This window comes from Pinus tabuliformis, chromosome 2_2 (genome assembly GCF_031772625.1).
Source record: "Pinus tabuliformis cultivar Carrire ecotype Pingquan chromosome 2_2, CPIR1, whole genome shotgun sequence".
NCBI classification, from domain to species: Eukaryota; Viridiplantae; Streptophyta; class Pinopsida; order Pinales; family Pinaceae; genus Pinus; species Pinus tabuliformis.
Genome location: NC_142300.1, coordinates 831,097,952 through 831,118,473, shown reverse-complemented (window position 1 = coordinate 831,118,473; position 20,522 = coordinate 831,097,952). Strand labels below are relative to the sequence as shown.

At 39.6% G+C, this 20,522-nt stretch overlaps 1 pseudogene; it reads right to left on the bottom strand.

Moving 5' to 3' along the window:
- LOC149195549 (putative serine carboxypeptidase-like 23) overlaps positions 1 to 19,558 on the bottom strand; it is a 29,884-nt pseudogene extending 10,326 nt beyond the window's left edge.
- Between the last annotated feature and the right edge of the window lie 964 nt (positions 19,559 to 20,522).

Sequence of the window (20,522 nt, the reverse complement as noted above, 5' to 3'; positions counted from 1 at the left end):
ATTTTGTTTTTGGTTTCCATGTAATTCACTAAATTTATTTATGTGTTGTAATTAGTTTAATTAGGCCAAGTTTTCGCTCATCAAATCACGTTTTCAAGGATTTGGAAAGATGCCAAACATATGTATATATTTATAGTTTAAATTAATAGAAGAGCAGAGAGTGTGGCAAATGAGAATGGATTGAATTAATTTAAACTAGTCCTTCTACAATTATATTGTTTTCATCCTTGAATATATATATATATATATATATATATATATATATATATATATATATATATATATATATATATATATATATATATATTGTAAGTGTTGCAAGGGTTTGTGCTACACGCTGAGTTTTATTTGATTTTTTGTAATCAAAGACAGAGGTGCCCAAACCAACATAATGGCCTTCACATAATCCTTTATTAAGAACCTAGTAACTACAGATGAGTCGGAGTGTACAAGAAGAAGAGACCAAACATAGGTTTTCTTATTTCGGTAGAAGTTTGCCCATTGTCAAAGCTCGGGGAGATGAAATCAAATTTCCATCAATAATTGCTCATCAAAATTAAATTTTTGGGGTGACATGTCTTAGAGGGTCTTCCGAGGAATATCAAAGAAGAAGCACATAAGGGAAGTACTCGGGTGACACAAAATTTCTTTATTGTCACATAACTAATGAGGGTCCTACGAAGGAAATGCTAACTCCTCCAGGAAGGATTAGGTATGTCTAATTTTAAGAAAAACCGGGTACTGTCTTTGACATAACTCAAGAACAACATTTAACGTGAATATTTATGTCATGGAGTCTGTCTCCCATAAGGTGAAGTTATTGCACACTTTTGGATAGGCCAGGGTGATGTATGTTTGTGGTGACAAGTTGGAAGATGATGAATTTCGCAGAAAGATAGGGACCCAGGTCTTATGGTTCAGTCATATTGTGGGAAACAAGAGGAAATTTTAAAGCAATGGAACTAATAATGTCTCAAATTGATATATGATATATGCATGTTTGCTCTCTGTCGATATGATAAAAGTAGGGAAATTTTTTAGGGTAAAAATTTATCTTACAGTTTAGAAACCTTCGCGAGCCTTACGAATTCTTAATATGAAAAATTTAAAATTTTTAGTAATATCTTTATAAAAATACTTAAATTTATAATGATTTAATATATAGACTCTATATAATTTACTTATTTTTAAGGTAAAATAATTTTATACTACAAATTTCAGTGAATAATTTTTTGAAAAAGTGGAAATTGGCGAATCTTTTCTTTTCGGAAAAAAGCATGAAAATTAGCCCACTTCCGAATATTAGCCCCTAAAATTTTCCCTCCATAAAAGGCTTGAGCCATTGTTTTTATAAAAAGGTAAGCCCATATATATCTATATCTATATCTATATATATATATATATATATATATATATATATATATATGGCTCTTAGTGCTATAAAATAGAAGATATTGGTTGTGGAGGTTCTATTTTAACTGTTGGGGGTTACATAAATTTTCTTTTTATATAAAGTTAAGGCCTACACCACTCTTTATGTGGCATGGTGGTTCTTCTCTTCCTTGATATTACTAACTACTCCAATATTGAAACCTCTCACCCCTCTGGATCGCCATCTACCCCAATTTCCTTAGTCCTGCCTCTTCTTTCATAACCTCTCCTTAGTCCAACTTCCCCCCTACGTCGACATCCATGACACAACAAATTGCTCGCTACCGCAAGGGCTACAATAACCATGACAGTTTGGGAGGTTCTCAAGCCTATTTGTAGGCTTAGGATTTGGCCTGACATTATCATGCCAAGACTACATCATAAATTCAAGAACATTATGATCGATTATGGATCTCAGTTTCATCCTAAATTTATCATAGTGGATCATGCTCAACACATGAAAAGTGAAGTTTTATAATCCTTGGCAAACATGGTACTAGACAGAAGGCACACTCGAGATGTTGAGATTAATGATGAAATGTATTAATGGAGTGTCAGTTCAACCGAAGCTTAGATTAGGAGTTTGTTCCTAATTTATAGGGTGTTGTTTCAACTTCCCTAACTGTGTGTGAGTTATATATTTCCCATGTAATGGATGTAATGTCAGAGCATGTTCTACAGAGGCAATCTCCAAGTGGTGTTCCACACTTGTTAGCTTCCAAGGTTCAATTCAATAGATTTTATTTTTATGTTGTCAACATGGTATCAGAGCTACAGGGCTCAGGACTACCAGTAACCCTAAGATGAGGAGTTATAGTGGAGGCTGAGAGGATGATCTATGTGACTGGGAGGTAGATCTATGTGAAATTAGACTCATGCATTTTTTAAGGGCCATCAACATGGGATCCATCACCATAGTCACGTTGATCTAGTCCTTCCCTTTCACATTTTTAGTTTCCAGAATGGTGCGGCCTTGCCATAGTTAAAGGGCGCCGAGTTTTCCAACCACCCACAGGTGTCTGCATTTGATTTTCTCTCTCAAGGACCTATTGTTGATAATGTGGCTTTCTTAATAATGTGGTGGTTGGTGTATTTAATTCATGGTTTTCATGGCACAAGGCCTGGCATTGCTTCAAGGCTGAGATCCCTTACCTGTAGGCCGACAATGCTTGATGATTGGCTAACTAGTGGTGAGAATGGTGGGAGCTATTACAGTGGTGCGGTGACCTGTTAGTGCTTCATTTGAATCTGAGTGTGCTTGGTTGATTGGCCATCACCTGATTTCTTATCTTCGTGTTGATGGTGCTGGACTTGCCAACATTCAAGGGATCACCCCGTATGAAGTCCCAACTCGATCTCACACCGTTTCGTGTGGGAGTCCAATCTGATATGATGGCCAGCTTTCCATTGTCTTAAGGAATTGTGTCAACTCTCGTTTTTCATCACCATAGAATGGTTTTCTTTATCTTTGAGAAGTGAGGTTCACGTGCTTGGTGAGTGTAAGTCTACTTATGTCAATGGTTCTTTCACTGTGAGGGTGTCAAGGTGAAGGTGAGTTCTAGGTTGAAAGTGGTCAGTCCCAACTCAGCTAGGAACACACAACACAAAGGACATACACGGCTTTTGACGGATCAATCCACTGAGATGAGGAAATCACAACATACAAGGTAAGATAACACATACAACACTCACGGATTAGTCTGAGACGAGTGCAACAGTTGTTACAACAAGGTTCATGTGAAAGGTTTGTCTAATATCTGGCAGAGCAGTCGACACGAATGGGACAGCATTAACAACATATACAACACATTTCCATTAATGCATTATGCATTACAACAAATGAATCAGTTCAGATGTAGAACACATGGTTAAAGAATCATGCATTACAAGTGTTAAAAATTAGTCTTACAACAAATACAATACGTGTGTGAAAATGTGTTGGCCTTTTGGTAGGCTTCAGAATTAAGTGAAAGTTCCAAGACACATCGTTACACCTTACATCACTAACCCCATCAGCGAGGTGTTGGAGCCACTAATTACTCCTCAGAGAAAATATTACAGATTCTCCTGACTATGTTGCAGGCGCTGAGGTGAAAACTATTTTCATGTAGAAATGAGGGGGGTATTTATAACCAAGTCTGAAACTGACCCTTGTGGCTGTTCGACTACCCTCATGACTATTTGACTTCCATGACTTTATGACTTACATGACTCTATGTTCAAAAAGTGTGTCTCTTGGACTTCCACATCACATCACATTGATTGACAACAAGCCCATAGTGGATATGTGGGCAACATAACTCATGACTTGACTCAACATGACTTGAAAATACAATGTTGGTACATTTGTGCTATTGCTGGAGTGCATTTTGAGCTACATTGTTGCTAAGTGATGGATGTCTTCATGGTTGTATCATAGCTTCACCTCCGCTTGGCAAAGTGCATGGAGTCTTCGATGGTCCTTGGTTTGCTTGATGAAGCTCTAGCATGTTGTCCCTTGCATTCATGTTGGAAGGCTTAACATGTTCACTTTTTCATGGAGGTGCATGTTCGTCACGTTCGTCCACTTTGCATGCTTTGTTCGTTCAACCACTTCACATGCTTCATTTGTTCGTCCATTGGTGAACCTTTCTATTTGCATGTGCTCCCTTCGTTCATCCCATTTGTCATCATGACATGTTTGTTGGTGTACTTATACATACAGTCGCTCATGATGAGATGACATCAAATCCAAAACCTCCTAGTCTACAATGACACATGATCATTTAGATGTGGGTGGCCAGGAGAGGCAGCAGGGCTCTGATGTGATATGATGATGGCTTCGGGCAACATCTAATGAAAATTTCACAAGAGTCACTGAAGGGTGGAGACGAACAATCTGAGTCGACAGTAACTAACTGCAAGGTCTAGCTCGGATGGGAGGAAACATTCAACAAATTTCGGGAGGGACGGTCTGGGCCTTTAGAAGCCAAGGCAGGTGTGCTCTGCGTATTTTCTGAAATGAATGGTTAGCAATGGCTATAAATCAAAATTTGTGCAAATTTCCAGAGGAACGAACTGGGTTGCATGAGGGGTCAGCAGGTAGGGATTGCACAATCTTTTTGGGAACTTCTCAAGAGACTGGCAACCAGAACTACGCAATTCCCAGAGGAAATTTCTAGTTGGCTGCTGGGGTCACTGGAATTTAGAACTGCACAATTCCCAAAGCGAACTAGAAATTGGCTACTGGGGTCACTGGGAGCCAGAACTGCGTTATTCCTGGAGGGAACTACCAATTGGCTACTCAGTCACTGGCAGCAGAAACTGCAAAATTTCTGGAGGGAATAGGCAGTCTAATGTTGGCTGGAAAATATGCACTAAGGTTGGGAGGTCAGCCTATTGATCACCTCTACACAATTTCTAAGCTATGCTAACGGATGGGTAGTAGGAGACCTAGTCATGAGCACTGCACAATTTCTGAGATGAAGAGTCATTTGATCGTCCAGATGGCCAACATGAGTGCTACTTGAGTTGCTTGCGAGCAGAGCAACTTGACAGAACTAGCTTGGTGTTTTTGCAATGTTCTGGTTGACAGTCGATCGAGTCGACAACGGGGTGATGGTCCGACTGTCAGTGAGGATTCTGGTCGTCCTAACTTCAACAAAGTTGACTAAGTGTGTGAACAGTCAAAAGATGCATAAGTGATCATACAGACACACACTCGTATGACTTGGCTACAAAATGACCGAACCATCCCAACACACATGTTCAACATGACTGACCGAAGGTGTAATTGGTAGGAGTGACACTTGTGATTGATCGTTCATGACCGCGATGATGCTTGCGTGACAATGAATATGACTCCGTGTGTGAGTGTGAAAGATGCCTTCATGGTGAACACAACAAACACATACGAAGCAAAGACTTTGAGCATAACTAGAACACGGTCGAAAGCATGACTTAGACATCAACATGTAGAGACTTGAGTGTAATAAATAGGCAAGGTGAATGTAAAGTCTCACACGAGCTCATGGAGTGAACCCTAGTGTGTGCAGTCATCAATTGGAACTCTCCATGGGAGGCTCTGAAATTTGTGCAAGCCAAAATTTTGTAGGGTCGTTTTAGCCACTACAACACTTGGCGGCACACTGGTAGAACTCCAGCTTCCATCTTTTGGTTCATTTCTAGCACAGGGCCTTGGTCTTTCAGGAAGTATTGAATTGTTGTGCAGGTTACATCAGTTTCCCCACTTACTCAATGGAAATACATGGTTCACCCTTTGCCAACTCAGTCAAACACAATCAAAAGCTCAACTTAGACCTCAGAGTTTCGAATCTGTGAAGGGTAGGTTAGCTCACAAGTTGAAGATTTTCAGAGTATGAGTTTTCATCTCTGGTGTTGTTCTGCTGCTAGTAGGCCTAGATAATACACCGGTGGAGTCTCACAGGAACACACACATTGCTCCACTACCAACGAGCCTGGTTAGTACCTCGGTGGAGTTGCATTCTTCACCTCTCTGTGCAAGAAGCCTTTCTCTTTTCTTTCCTTTGTATTTTTTAATAGAACTGTGCATAGGGACTTACTTATCTTTGGGGTGGAAGAGGGATCTCAACTTATTCAGAGCATAAGAGGTTGTTCCTTCAAAGAAGCATGTAAGAACTCTGACATAGGTTTTCTCATTTATATTTTTCCCCTTCTTTGTTTCTACTAATTGGATGAGCTTCAACACATAGAGCAGAAGGCTGAGTATAGGCATGGGGCTTCCCAATGTGGACACAAGTTCACGGTTGGACCAAATTTTCCCTTTCATATTGTTTGTATTTTCCATAGGGACTTCATCGGCCGAAAGTTGTAACCAAGCATGAAGAAAGTGGACAGAAGACTGGCTAAGTGCTGCAATGTCACAAGTCTCTTCAAATTTTAGCCACATACTCTATTCAAAAGCCAGAATGTATTAGTTGGTAGAACTTATTTTCGGAAATAAAAATAGTAATATATCAAACAAACAAAATGCACGTGAACAAAAATAGTACTCAGAATAAAACAAAGCAAAAGCAAAGATAATAAGAAAAACAAATTAAATGAAACAACAAGCAACAAAAGGACTATGTACAAGCCATAGGCGTGGCCCGAGATACTGAACCAATGTTTGAGGAGTTGGTCATTTCACAGGAAGATTATAAATCCTCCCATGGAGTGACTACAAATGATCACTGTGTGAGCCAAGTTTATCGTGGACTAGTGCCGATCCACTGGGCTCCTCTACTAGAACCTGGTGGCATTCCAGAAAACCTTCAAGTAAAGAGAACACTATTGTCTCAGGTACGTGTGCAACATGGGCTCAGATGATGGCACGGGGTAGTTGTTTTTACCCTGGGAAGAGTTCAAGTTTCTGAATTCAATCCGTGAGTGGATCTTCCCATATTTTTTATATGTTGGATTTAAAATGGAAAACCAAGTGCCATGACAAATTTTCCAAGTAATCCAAACACTTGAAATTTTAATCAATCTATTCAGTGAAAGGAGTACAAACAACATGTATGTGTTACATGTTCTTTGTTGTAATGGCGTGTCTTCTCCTTTACCTAGAATCTCATGTTTGATTGTTCACATGTAGTGGGTACTTACGTCATCATCTACTCGTCCACACCCATCTTGTACTATTCAATCAAGCGGTCAACGATTGGTCGTTTTTGTAGTGTGTAACTTGTACCGATATTATCCATCTTTGGATCGTGGTGGATCCCCAAGTTGCTATGTTTGTTCTTAGTGTTGGTCTTTCATGTTTTCAACATGAGTGCTTCAACATCATTGTTTGTGACTCCAAACTTCAAATAACTTGAAATCATGCATAGTTCCTTGTTTTGGATGACTAAGATGCACTCAGTCCTTGAGTCATCATGCATTTCTGATTTATCAAGACTCATGGTCCACAAATTATATGTGCATGGACCATTTGGCATGCTTGTACTGCTGCTACTACCAATGTTTCTACTACTGCTACTTCTAGGAAAATAAATTGTACAAGTTTCATTATCATTAGTTGGGAGAGGAAGGAGTCCTAATTGCTTATCTGATAAGGTTAGGGTTGGTCGTGTAAGATAACACTCCAATGTTTTTTCCGAGGAGCAGTTGCTAAACATGAGTTATGTAAAGGCCAATGGTTGGTTCTCATTGTTAAGGGGAGTGACATTGTGTTTCATATACCTCTCAGATAATACTCAAACTTGGTTGCATTTTACCTTATGAGGAAGCCACAGGTGAGTCCAGTCTATAGCAAAGTATCCATCTAGCTTGTTGGACCAGTCTCTGCTGAGTAGTAGACCATATGCTTCTGGTATGTCCCCAATAATTATGTTGATGCATAGGTGGACTCGACTGTCATGGGAGAGTCAGATGATCATGTCTCGCAATTAACCAGTGGCTAGTACCGATGTTCTGTCAAGTAGGATGATTCTAGCGGATGTTTCATTCCATTGTGCATTGCTATTATTAGCAATGCAGAGCAGCATGACATCAGTTTCTGCGCTAGAATCAACCAAAAAATTGTGGACATTATAGTTAAAAAATTCGAATGAAATCAGGAATGGGGGGAAACCTGATTTTTCTTCTTCCATCTAGAATGTATTGAATACAGTGGATAGTGATCAGGGAGGTGTGCATGCTCGCTTGTTGGTAGAGGTCATGCTGTCTATTTCTGTTTGACCTAGTGCACGAAGCAAGATGTCTCACTGACTCTGGACTTTGGCTAACTTGAGAAAACTTATGTGCACTCGAGTTTTCTTCATGTCATCGACTATGCTGTAATCCAGAGGTGGTAGACTCACTAAGGTGTCTGGGGTGGAATGGATGCTCGTGCTATTTTGCGGAATGTTCTACAACTTACAGCTCATGGATGTGTTCTTATCCTCCGCTGTCTTTCCGGACTTGCTTTGTGTTTGTTGCTTTGAGGCAGCAGGTGGATCGGCCTTCTTTATCAGTTGTCTCACTTTCTCTTGCATCTCCTCAAGTATCAGGGGAACCCCTTTACTCCTAATATTCCAGTGATAATTTTTCTTTGGGGGCTGCTTCTGGGTGTTCATCTTTGAGACTATTTGCAAGCACTAATATCCATTCACCACATTCCCAGAACTTGGTGCTTCATCAAGTGCAACCTCTTCAATATCATCGGTGTCTTCTAGTTGCTCCTGTACATCACCATCCACATCGAGTGTATGAGTACAGACAGAGGTAGCAACTCGCTTCCAATCTGAACAAGAGTTCTCAGGATGAAATTCTTCATGGAAGGAATAGTACTTATAATCAACGCATTGATTGAGTTGGAACATAGGCCTCTGCACAGATATGGAGACAAATCCACTATTGCTTGATGAGTCGGTTGATGAAATGCTTACTTGTCTCTATCTGGGTGGATGACTGTTCGAGAATGTGTCCATCTTCCGTTGCTTGTGTTCAGAAATTTAAGCGGTCAAGTTCTTGAGAAGGTGAGTAAGGGTCTCTATAAGTTGCTTCCTTATATCTGTCCTTACTCGCCATTTCTTGGGGCTTTCTTCTCGCATCCTTGGAGTCTTTCATTGATTCTTCATCCTTGATGACTCCAATGGCATGCAAGTCCTTCTTAACAACAATAGCCTCTTTACAACTTTCTAACAGTGTTGGCTTCGTAGCTCACTTGATGAACTGCGCAATGGTTGTTGGTAGTGCCGATGTGTAATAGTCGATAGTGATGGAGTCATAAGGTTTGGTGTCTGGTGAAAACTTGTTCAAGATATGCATAAACCTCTAATTAAAATCTTTCACCTTCTCTTTTCCCTCCATCTTGAGGCTTACCAGTTCTTTGAGTAGCATGGCTCGGGTCTTTTCATCAAGAAACCTTTCAAGGAACATACATTTGAAAGACCCCAGTTTTGTATGGATTTCGGTGGAAGGATTTGATACCAAGTAGCTACCCAACCGCCCAAGGTATGTGGAAACAATCTACATTCTACGTCATCATAATGTACGTCAAGGGTCTTCAATTGTAGGTACAAGTTGTCTAAGTGCTCTTCTACATTCACCATGCTATCAGGGTTAAACGCGATGTTAATTCTCTTCACTCACTTTGACATCTTGTGCAAAACATTTGGGAGAGCCAATGTTCCCTGAGTCATCCATTGAAGGTTTTGGTCAGCCATGTCTTCGTCTTCTTTGTCTTCTTCGTCTTCTTCCTCATCTTCCTCTTTGTTTATACTGAGTCTGTTGGTTCATCTCCACCTCCACTTCCTCCACTACCTTCCCCTCTGCCTCCTACATCGGAGTTCAATCCCAAGGCCACAAGAGTGCCTTGTCCATCTTGAAATAAGATTGGAGGTTCCTCTCTGTCCCCAATAGCTTCTTCCAAACTATCAAGAGTAGTAATGACTGCTTCTTCCACCGATGATAAAACCACTCCTATGGGAGTGGCCTTTTGCATCCTATATGCGTGTGAAATGTACTATACACGTGGGATGAGTATGACTGTTTTCATGAACTAGCGAATCATGGGACAGATGCAGTCAGGATGTTGATATGAAATTTCATGTTAAATTTTGGGAGGTGAGGAGTAACCAACTGCAAAGTCGTGAGAGAGGGGTTACAAGTTACTGCCTTGACCAGATTGTTGATGAGTGAGTTTGAGGGGAATTTCAGCCATGTAGAACTGGCTACTCTCCTTCTAGTTCCAAAAATGTTGATGGTGATGGACCCACCAACATTCAAGGGATCACCCTGGAATGAATTCCCAAGTAGACCTCACATTGTTTGGTGTGGGAGTCCCATCTGGTATGATGGCCTGATTGCCATTGTCTTAAGGATTTGCCTCAACTCTTGCTTGGAAACATAGGAGAGTGGTTCACTTTATCTTCGAGAAGTGAGGTTCACATGCTTGGTTAGTGTAAGTGTACTTGTGTCAATGGTTCTTTGACTGTGAGTGGGTAAATGATAAGGTGAGTTCTAGGTTGAAAGGGATCAGTCCCAACTCAACTAGGAACACACAACACAAAGGACATACATATTTTCTGGTGGAGGAGTCCACTCGGATGTGACAGTCACAACATATAATGTAGGATAACATGTACGACACTCACGGATCAGTCCGAGATGAGTGCAACGGTTGTTAGGCAAGGTTCATGTGAAAGTTTTGTCTAATGTCTGGCAGAGCACTCGACATGGATGGGACAACATTAATAGCATATACAACACATTTCCATTAATAGATTATGCATTACAACAAATGAATCAGTTTAGATGTAGAACACATGGTTAAAACAATATGCATTACAAGTGTTAAAGATCAATCTTACAACAAATACAATACATGTGTGAAAACGTGTTGGCCTATTGATAAGCTTCTGAATTAAGAAACAATTCCAAGACACATTGTTAAACCTTACATCACTAACCCCGTCAGCAGGGCGTTGGAGCCACTACTTACTCCTCAAAGAAAAGATACAGGCTCTCTTGGCTATGTTGGAGGAGCTGAGGTGAAAAGTCCTTTCATGTACAAATGAGGGGGGTATTTATAGCCAAGGTTGAAACTAACCCTTGTGGTTGTTCGCCTACCCTCATAACCATTTGACTTCCATGACTTTCCGACTTACATGACTCTATGTTCAACAAGTGGGCATCTTGGACTTCCACGTTACATCATATTGATTGACAACAAGCCTATAGTGGAGATGTGGGCAACATGACTCATGACTTGACTCGACATGACTTGACAAGACAATGTTGGTACATTTGTATTGCTGCTGAAGTGCATGTCGAGCTACACTGATGCTAAGTGATGGATGTCTTCATGGTGTATCATAGCTTAACCTTTTCTTGGCAAAGTGTGCAGAGTCTCTGATGGTCCTTGATTCGCTTGAAGAAGATCTAACGTGTTGTCCCTTGCTTTCATGTTGGAAGGCTTGACATGTTCGGGAAGGTGCATGTTTGTCACGTTTGTCCACTTCCCATGCTTCGCTCGTTCATCCGCTACATGCTTCATTCGTTCGTCCATTGGTGAACCTTTCCGTATGCATGTGCTCCCTTCATTCATCCTATTTTTTGCATTGACATGTTTGTTGGTGTACTTGTACTAGCAGTCACTCATGACGAGATGACATCAAATTTAAAACCTCTTAGTCTTCCATGACACATGATCATTTAGATGTGGGTGACCGGGAGAGGAAGTAGGGTTGTGATGCGGGATGATGGTTCTAGGAAACTACTGATGAAAACTGAGAAATATTCACTGAAGGATGGAGACGGACAATTTGAGTCGACAGTGATTGAGTACAAGGTCTAGCTCAGCTGGGAGGCAACGTTGCACAAATTTCGGGAGGGACAGTCTAGGTTGCTGGAAGGCAAGGAAGGCATGCTCTGTGAATTTTCCAGAATGAACGGTCAACAGGGGTTAGATAGCCAAATTTGTGTAAATTTCCAGAGGAACAGGTCAGGTTGCACGAGGGATCAGTAGGTAGGGATTGTGTAATTTTTCGGGGGAACTGCCTGGGAGACTGGCAGCGAGAACTGCACAAGTCCTAGAGGGAATTCTAGTTGGTTGTTCGGGTAAATAGTAGCTAGAACTGTATGATTCCCAAAGGGAACTGCTAGTTGTCTTCTCAGTCACTAGCAGCATAAACTATGCAATTCTTGGAGGGAACATGTACTCTTCTGCTAGGAGCTGCTGGATGGAAAAAATGCATTGAGGCTCAAAGGTTGGTCTGTTGATCATCTCTGTGAAATTTCTAAGTTGAGCTGACTGATGGGTAGTGGGAGACTTTCTCATGAGCATTGCACAATTTCTGAGATGAATAGACGATCGACTATCTAGGTGACCAGAATGAGTGCTACTTGAACTGCTCGTGGGCAGTGCAGCTTGAGAGAACTAGCTTGGTGTTTCTCCCTTGTTCTGGTTGATAATCAATTGCGTCGAGAGTAGGGTGATGGTCTAGCTGTTAGTGAGGATTCTGGTCGTCATAACTTCAACAAAATTGACTAAGTGTGTGAACAGTCGAAATATGCATAGTTGATCATATGGACACACATTCACATGACTTGACGATGAAATGACCAAACCATCTGAAAACACGTGTTCAACATGAATGATCGATGGTGCAAGTGACAAGCATGACACTCATGATTGATCGTTCATGATTGAGACGACGCTTGCGCGACAGTGAATATGACTCCATGTGTGAGTGTGATAGATGCCTTCATGGTGAACACAACAAACACATACAAAGCAAAGACTTTGAGAATAACGAGAACATGGTCACAAGCATGACTTAGACATTAACATGTAGAGAATTGAGTGTAATAAACAAGCAAGGCGAATGTAAATACTCACACAAGCTCACAGAGTGAACTCAAGTGTGTGTAGTCATCAAGTGAAACTCTCCAAGGGAGGCTCTAAAATTGGTGTAGGCCAAAATTTTGGAGAGTGGTTGTAGCCACTACAACACGGTGAAAGTGGCAGCTAAGGATGAGCCACCTTTATTCCCTACAACAACTCTACCAGAGGAGGGAGGACGAGCATTTCCATTGTGTTCTCAAGTTTTGATCTATCGATGTCGATCCAGGAATGATTCCTAGTGTTTTTACGAACAAGGATCGCAATATCCATATTTTTTTGTTGTTTCTGTGCTCTATGGAGGAGGCCGCACAATGATTTTAATAGTTCTACAAGTCGTAGAGGAAGGCACAAATTGACTCCTGCTGATTCTAGATGAGGCAAGAGAGAAGGGTAGTTGTGTATATTTTCATGATCTTCTGCTACCCCCTCGATGCGAGCCTTCCTATTTCAGAGTTCTCATAGACTTTCGATGTGGCAACCAAGTTGAGCACTATGAGATCTACTGCATTGAGCTCATTGGTGTGAAAGTATTTTTTAATATCTTGGGTTGTTTTTCTCAAGTTGTTGGGGTTGAATTTTTTTATTCAAGATGCATAATCAATTAGCAGAAGCATACCTCAATGAGAATAACAAGCTGGATGGATCCAATTATTTTGGTTGGAAATTTAAGTTACAAACCCTGCTTGAGGGACACAATGCATGAAAACTTGTGAATAATGATGAGGTGAAGCCGAACGTGCTTGCAGGAGGAACAAAAACAACAATCGAAGACTGGGATAAGTGAGAGACTAAGGCGAGAGTGATCTTGAAATTTTTGGTCAAAGATTGCATTATTCCCCATATCCATGATTGCAAGGCTGCACCAGAAATCTAGAAGATGCTCAAGGACCTCTATGAGGTCAAGAACACCAATCGATTATTGTTCTTGAAGAGAAATATTATCTCCATTAAGATGGAGGACAATGAGACAGTTGTAACATTTATTTCGCGGATCAAGGAGCTTAAGAACAATTTGGGTGACATCAATGAAGCTACGTCAAATATAAATTTGGTCACGATTACCATGAATGGTATGACTGATGAGTATCATATGTTCATCACTCACTTGAATGCAAGAGAAAAATCCCCCTTGTTTGAAGAATTGATAGGGATCCTCATGCAAGAGGAGAAAAGGAAGCTGACTCATAAACGTTACAGTTCAGATCTGGCCTTAAAGGTGAAGAAGAAGCCCTTTAGAGGAAATCCAAATGCAACACAAAAGAGCAGTGCAACCCCACAGAGAAAGATGCCTCCACCTCAAGGTATGTCTTTCAATAGAAATGAATCTGTGACCAAATATTTTTATTGTGGTAGAACCGGCCATATAGCCAGATATTGCATAAAGAATAAGTCTGATGAATGTCGAAAGAGACATAAAAAACATGCAGGTCATTTTGTTGATGAGGAACAGAGTTAGAACCTCAGACTGTTCATATGTGACTGCGTTTTTGGCTAAGTATGATGCAGCAGATACCTGGTTTGTGGACCCAGGTGCATCCATCCACATGACAGGGAAAAAATAGAGGTTTGAAGACTTCAAAGAGACCAGTAGTGGAGCAAACATCTATCTTATCGATGATAGAGGGTACCAAATCAAAGGTTATGGTAATATTTCTATCTTTTTTTCCTAATGGAAATATTAGACATATTCATAATGTAATGTATGTACCGGGGATAAAAACGAATCTGATCTTTGTCTCTACGATAACTGATCAGAACCTCAAGGTAGAATTTTATAAATCATATTGTGTTATTAAAGACTTGTTGGATCGTATGAAGCCTATTACATCAAGTATTTGTATGGGAGGATTGTACAAGCTAAATGTCAAAAGCGCACCACATTGGGCATTAACATCATCTTCCGTGACTACAATGGACTTATGGCATCTGAGGTTCAGCCATATTAACTTCAATGATTTGCTATTATTATAGAAAATAGGTATGATCGAAGGTCTTCCTGTTTTAAACCATGTCACTATTGATTGTGATGCATGTGCACTTGGAAAGATGCAAAGAGATGAATTTATTGTGAATGCTAATAGAAGGAGGAGAGATATACTCGAGATGGTACCAACAGATTTATGCGGGAATAAGCAGACAAGGTCATTAGGTGGTGCATACTATTTTTTACTATTTATTGACGATTGTACTAGATTTACTTGGGTGTATTTCCTCAGGAAGAAGAGCCACACTTTTGAATACTTCAAGGAGTTCAGAGGTATGGTTGAAAAGCAGATATGTAAATGCATGAGGATTCTCCCCTCAGAAGAAGGGGGAGACTACAAGAAAGCTTGTGTCCTCAAATAATGCAATGATCATGGGATACAACAACAGTTTACAGTACTTGGCACTCCTCAACAAAACAGGGTTGCAAAGAGGAAGAACATAACCCTTATGGAGTGTTCTCATAGTATGTTAAAAGGTAAGAATCTTTCTAATGGGTTTTGGGCTGAAGCAATTAATACTGCAGTATATCTGAAGAATAGGAGTTCAACAAGAAGTTTAGATTTCAAAACTCCTTTTGAAGTTTTATTTGGCTATAAGCCTACAGTTAAGCATTTGTGAGTTTTTGCTTCTAAAGCCTTTTCCCATGTCCCAAAGGAATATAGAAAGAAACTAGATTCAAAGGCCATAGAATGTATTTTTGTTGGGTATTGTACAAAATTTAAGGCTTAAAAACCGTTTAATCCCTCTACTCATAATTTTTTTACAAGCAGAGATGTAGTGTTTCATGACTAGGATAATGATGGAAGCCATGAGAGTGATAATGAAGAATGGAATGTGGCGTTGTTGCTGGAAGAAGTGATGAATCAGGTAACAACAATGAGTAGCAGCAACAACAACAGAAGCAGCATGAAGGGAAACAAGATGATGTAGTTGTCAAGCCAAGTACACAAAAGGATGATCAGACAAGGTTTGAGGCTACCCCATCACTCAGGAGATCAAGTAGGAATGTTCAATTATCAGTAAGATATAAGGAAAATTCTTTTATAGCTAGTATGATGAATTTTTTTGAGCCCTCTAGTTATAAAGAAGCCAGTCAATATAGTGAATGGAGGGCTGCTATGGAAGAGGAATATTAGTCAATCCTCAACAACAAAACTTGGGATTTAGTTAAACTACTTGAAGGCAAAGAACCCATAGGATGCAAATGGTTGTATAAGCCTAAATTTAAAGCAGATGGGAGCAGAGGTAAATATAAAGCTAGATTGGTTGCAAAGCGGTACTCACAGCAAGATGGCATAGATCATGGTGAAACATTTTCCCTTGTATCTAAACTAAACACAACCAGAATGATCATTTCTTTAGCTATCGAACACCTTTGGATGATTCACCAGCCAGATGTTAAATTTGGTTTTTTTAAATGGGGAATTAAGAGAAGAAGTTACTTAGTGCAACATGAGGGGTTTGTCAAATAGGGTAAAGAACATTTAGTCTGCAGGTTGAAGAAAGCGTTGTATGGACTAAAACAGGCACCCAGGTCATGGTATGACGAAATTGATTCATTTTTCCTGCAGCATGGTTATAAAAGAATAAAAAATGACCCTAATCTTTATATCGTGTTTGATAAAGAGGGAAGGATTGTTTTGATTTCTTTATATGTAGATGATATAATCATTACAGGGAATGTTGATAATCTCATTAAAGAAATCAAGGAGCAGATGCCACAAGTCTTTGAGATGAAAGATCTTGGAGAGCTACACTATCGTTTGGGTCTGGAAGTCCGGAGGGATTCTGGAAAAAAAAAATTGTCACAGAGTAAGTATGTCAGGAGCTTACTGGAAAAGTTCAGAATGGATCAGTGCAAAGCTTCAACAGTACCTTTACAGCAGAATATAAAACTTCAGAACGATGATGGATGTAAGGACGCAGATGTGACTTTATATAGACATCTGGTTCGGAGTATAATCTACTTAACTACAACTAGGCTAGATTTGGCTTACGTAGTTAGTTCTTTGAGCCAATTTATGTCAAATCCCCTTGAGATCCATTGGGTTGCAGCAAAAGGTGTTTTAAGGTATCTCCACGAAACCTTAGATTTTGGTATTATTTATATTGATTCATGTGATTTCAAATTGATAGGTTTTCCAAACTTCGATTGGGCTGGAAATATAGATGACTGACGATCCATGACAGGCTATGCATTTAGCATTGGATCCGGGGTCATTACATGGAGCAACAAAAAGCAGAACATAGTGTCCTTGTCTTCTGTGAAAGCTGAATATCAAGCTATGTGTGCAGCAACATGTGAAGCAGTTTGGTTGAGGAGACTTCTCCTTTATGTTGGAGAAGAACAGAAGGTTGCAACAGTGATCAAATGCGACAACTAGAGCTCCATCAAAATTGCAAATAATCCAGTATTTCATAAGAACACAAAGCATATTGATACACAGTTTCATTTTGTCAGGGAGAAAGTTCGGTCAAAAGAAATCCATATTGAGTATTGTAATAGTTGTGACAATGCTGCTAATATTTTTACCAACTTGGTAGAATCAAGTTTGAATTATTTAGGGAAGCGTTAGGCATATGTCAGAATCCATTTCTCCATTAAGGGGGAGTGTTGAGATTATTGATGAAATGTATTAATGGAGTGACGGTTCAACCGAACCTTAGATTAGGAGTTTGTTCATGATTTCTAGGGTGTTGTTTCAACTTCCCTAATTGTGTATGAATTATATATTTCTCATGTGATGATTATAATGTCAGAGTGTGTTCTATAGAGGTAGTCTCCAAGTGGTGTTCCACACCTGTGAGTTTCGCAGGTTCAATTCAATAAATTTGATTCGTCTATTTTTTATTCTTATCTGCTATACAATAGAAGATATCGGCTTTGATGGTTCTAGTTTAAGTGTTGGGGGTTAGATAAATTTTATTTTTATATAAAGTTAAGGCCTACACCACTCTTTATGTGGCCTCATGGTTCTTCTCTTCCTTGAAATTACTAACTACTCCAATATTGAAACCTCTCACCCCTCAGGATCGCCATCTACCCCCATTACCTTAGTCTTGCCTCTTCTCTCGTAGCCTCTCCTTAGTCCAACTTCCCCCCTACGTCGACATCCATGACACGACAACTTGCTCGCTATCGCAGGGGCTACAATAACCATGATAGTTTGGGAAGTTATCAAGCCCATTTGTAGGCTCAGGCTTTGGACCGACATTATCATGCCAAGACTACATCATAAATTCAAGAACACTATGATTGATTATGGATCTTAGTTTCATCTTGAATTTATCATAGTGGATCATGCTCAACGCATGAACAATGAAGTTCTAGCATCCTTGGCAAACTCGGTACCAGATAGAAGGCACACTAGAGGGCGCCAAAACAAGACTTACACACCATTAGCCTATCTTGGCACATGAAATCACTACTTGGTAAGGTTCTCCATGAGAGACCAAAAAAGCCTACCAAAATGTTTTATTATATTTAAACGGGATATAAATACAATACAGAGATATCAATGAATAGTTGGCCCACATAAAAGTAACTCTAGCTACTAACAAAGAACCTCCAAACAACCTACAAGCCCCTCCAATACATGCTTCTACTTTGTCTTGATATAGTTTTACTAGCTTATAGTCTTTGCTATGCATCCTAAGGATGCTCTCTATTCAAATAACTATACATGGTTTGTTATTAGTTAGTTTGTTATCACGCCAATTAGAATAGTTTCTAATCAATACCATGGTTAAAAAAAAAAATTAACAAAATATCCTACAGTATATACCAAAGGAAAACCCACTATATTTTTCTTTCCTTTTTAAATAAATATAAATAATTATGATTATCCTTAAGATTCTTGTTACTCATTTTCTTTTTAAATAGAATTGCGAAAATAACCCACAATACTTATCATTCTTATTTATTGACTTTCCAAATCCGTAAAATATCCATTTTCGGAGATCTTCTTTCAGATTTGAAACGTGGACAGACATCAGTAGCAAACATTGTCGATGATCCTCGGAACTTTATCTCTGCATAATTATTCTATGATAATCTATTGTATGTAAGAAACAGTACCCAAAAATGCCATACTAGCCTTGGGTCCATGCGTAGCGATTGAAGTGAAGCGTTTTTCCATCTGGGTTTACGCGAAAGGGTCCTAGTTCCGCCATTGCTCCTACTCCAAATGACGAACATCCAGGCCCTGCGTCGGGATTACCTGTTTGTGAGTTACGACGAAAAGTGGACAATAGAAAATCAGAGAAAAAGTAAAAAAAAGAGCCAATATTAAAATGAATTCACCGCCATTAAGCCAGAGAACAAGGGGCTGCTTTGAGGCATCGTGTAGGGCCTCCGTGAAATAATAGAAAAGCGCTCTGCCTGCATTGGTGTCAACGGTTACATATCCTGGGTATTGTCTAAATTTGAAGCCTTCGGGCTGTCCGGGGAGGCCATGGGGGAGATAATGGGCTTCTTGCAGGTGACCCTCTTCTGTATCTGTCAAATATTCAGAATCATTCTTAAAACTAATCAGGGCGTCACCGAAATCCCATTCTGTAGTCTGTACGCTGTGGCTCCTATATCTTCGATCATTGATCCACGAACGCAGTGCGTCTCCTTGAGTAAAGCTCTGGTGAGAGGAAGCAATTGCAGTGTGCAAAATGACGAAGAAGATTAAGATGTCAACTGCCAATACTATCCCCATCTTTGGGGAAAACAACGATGGAAACTGCTGCAGAACTTACGAGTTCAACATTTCCTGAAATAGGATGCATCAAACTTACGAGTTCAACATTTCCTGACATGGGATGTATCATTTATAGTTGGAGATTGTGGTTATTTCTGCATGCCCAACATGGTTCCCTCGAAAGTCCGAGAGAGATTAACGTGCATGTTTGACCATTCCAATTAAGAAATAAATATGCCGTCAACATTTCCTGAAATGGGATGTATCAAACTTACGAGTTCAACATTTCCTGAAATGGGATTGTGGTTATTTGTGCATGCCAAACATGGTTCTCTCGAAAGTCCGAGAGCGATTAACATGCAAGTTTGACCATTACAATTAAGAAATAAATATGTATTCTAATGCGTATTAAATAGCGGTTAATTCCCTTTGGCCCATCAAAACAAAACAGAAGTACAAAGCGATTAACATGCAAGTTTGACCTTTCCACTTAATTCCCTTCGCAACAAAACAAACAAACAGAAATAAAGCAAGTTTGACATTTCTAATTAATTATGTTTCAGAAAACAAAATCCTGCCAAATAAATGTAATTTAAATTTACGAAATCCCTATTAAATTTTATCAAAATTTTACTAAAATTTCCAAAATTTTAAAAGCAACCAATAAAACCTAACTAACAAACAAAAATACAAATAACAAACGATGAACATGAAGTTTGACCTTTCTCAATTGATTCCCTTTCTCGCAACAAAAATACGAGAGCGATTAACATGCAAGTTTAACCTTTCTAATTATTTCCGTTTCACAGACAAAATAAACAAATAGAACATGCAAGTTTGACTTTCAAAATTGATTCCCTTTCGCACAACAAAACAAACAAACACAAGTAGCGGAGAGAATGACAAAGTTTGACCTTTCGAATTAATTCCCTTTGGCGCAACAAAACAAACGAAATAATTATTTCATCTACACGAGGGTTAGGTACTGAAATGGGTGTATTATTTAGAGTTGTTGTGCAGGTTTAACAGGATGGTTGCAACGTCCAAGGGAGATTAACCTGCAAGTTTGACCTTTCCAATTA